General features: G+C 36.5%; 2 non-coding genes across 2 annotated transcripts; both read left to right on the top strand.

Annotated features, from left to right (window-relative positions):
* The first annotated feature begins 499 nt into the window (after positions 1 to 499).
* On the top strand, positions 500 to 581 carry Trnas-cga. Its single transcript has one exon. It is a non-coding gene; the product is annotated as a tRNA-Ser (tRNA).
* Positions 582 to 1456: 875 nt separating this feature from the next.
* Trnas-uga lies at positions 1457 to 1538 on the top strand. The gene has a single exon. It is a non-coding gene; the product is annotated as a tRNA-Ser (tRNA).
* The last annotated feature ends 604 nt before the right edge of the window (positions 1539 to 2142 follow it).

The following is a 2142-nucleotide window of genomic DNA, read 5'->3' as shown; positions in this document are numbered from 1 at the left end:
AAACATTTTTTTTTCTTTTCTTTTTTCTTTCTTTCTTTCTTTCATTCTTTCTTTCTTTCTTTCATTCTTTTTCTTTCTTTCTTTCTTTCTTTCTTTCTTTCTTTCTTTCTTTCTGTCTTTCTTTCTTTCTTCCTTTTTTTCTTTTTGAATTCGATGATATATGTTCTTGCTCACACACAAACACAGAGTTGCACAAATATAGGTGTGTGTGTCTATATACACATATATCTGTGTGTGCTTGTATATTCGTGTTTGTGTGTGTGTGATAACAATAATAATACTGGTGATCATGATAATGATGAGGATAATTGCTATCATTATGATGATGATAATTATGTTGATAATGACAATAGTGATGATAATGATAACAGAATTTTGATGATGATGCAGGTAATGATTACGATCATATTGATAGTGAATACGATAATGATAGTGATAATGATGATAATTATAAAAATGAAATCATGCAGCTTGAAAAGAAAATACATATATATAGCGAGCTGCGGTGTCCGAGTGGTTAAGGAGTTGGACTCGAAATCCAATGGGTTATTCCCGCACAGGTTCGAATCCTGTCCGTAGCGAATCGTTTAAATATTTAACAGTTGGAGGAAATATATAAAAACTGTAAAATTTAACACTCCACAGCACTGGTTTCCATGTCTATCTAGCTGTATTGTTTTACATGTGTGTGTTATCCATTTCAATAACGAGTAAGGGCAAACATGATAATACAGAGATCAACAAGGAAATGAAAGTCAAATTTTACTTTAAGGAGAAGACACTGAAGGAGTAAAGAAGAGGAGGTTCTGTGAGAGGTTAAGGGAGACACAAAGTGGTCAAGAACGACTAATGAAGAGAAACCAACGGAACGGAGAAGCGCTGATGGGCCAGGAAGTTAGATATAAGCTTGATGATAAGATTGCATACCTGCCTGTATGGATGTCAATACAAGGGAAGATAATGTCTGACAACCTGTATCCAATCTAGGTATGTATAACCTTTGGATAATTAAAGCACGGTCGCTAAGGCTGATACCGGTCTTACCAAAGGACGAAGGTGCCCGCTATGGAAGTAGAAGGAGGGCTGAAATGGACTAGCCTACGGGGTGGTGTTCACCTGACGAAAACTGAGCCTGCAGACTTTAGAAGCTTTTTCGGCATATCTCGTTTCACTTTGATATGATAGAAAGAGGGAGTTCGTCATGTTCCTTTGGAATTCAGGAAGAGAGCAGAATCCATTATAGAGAACGGAGATATAAAGATAATCAGATTGATGTTACTTTCTATAAAGGTTAAGCAAAATGGGCGAGAGAGGAGCTCCCATAACAAAGCTGAGGGGCTAGGAATAAGAGCGTCCTTCGAAGGAGCTAGATTCCACACGCAGATGACGTGATGATGAGAATAAGGGGACTAAAAAATAATTAAAAATTAGAAAAAAGAAACCTTTAAAATTGTGAGCTGCGGTGTCCGAGTGGTTAAGGAGTTGGACTTGAAATCCAATGGGTTATTCCCGCACAGGTTCGAATCCTGTCCGTAGCGAAGAATAGAAATGTTTAACAGCTGTAAGAAGCAAATGATGACTGTAAATAATGTGGGATTATAGCTTGAAGTTCACGAAGTTCCTAAGCTGATTAATATAAGTATTTGGTTCAGTGACATCAAAATTGGGTTTATCACTATGATAGCGTTTTGCAGTGTTGTATCTACTGTCTATTTATTTATTGTTATATTTATCTATCCATCTATATGTAAATGTATGTGTCAAATATCTAATATATCACAAAAATAAGGATAATCATGACAGCAAACATGAAAGACAATACTTATTGTAAGAAAATACAAAAGTGTCGAACTTGGTTACTGATTAGTCTATCTGAATACTTATATCCAATGTAGGTACGGTAATCCTTGGATATTTGAAGAACTTTTGGTGAAGATGGTACCGGTTTTACCTAAACGCGTAGCTTCTCCCCGTAGACGTAGATGGAAGGCTGGTATTGCCTTGATGAAGGAGAGTGTTCAAATAGAGAGAATAGGTTTCCTTTACCGCACATTCCACTTTGATCTGATGGAGAGGAAGAGGGAGCTCTGATGGAAGGGAAGATCAGATTCATATTACTTCATATAAAGATCGACCAAATCG

The sequence above is a fragment of the Penaeus monodon genome, chromosome 3 (genome assembly GCF_015228065.2).
Source record: "Penaeus monodon isolate SGIC_2016 chromosome 3, NSTDA_Pmon_1, whole genome shotgun sequence".
NCBI classification, from domain to species: domain Eukaryota; kingdom Metazoa; phylum Arthropoda; class Malacostraca; order Decapoda; family Penaeidae; genus Penaeus; species Penaeus monodon.
Note: the sequence above shows the minus strand (reverse complement) of the source record. Positions and strands in the feature narration are given on the sequence as shown.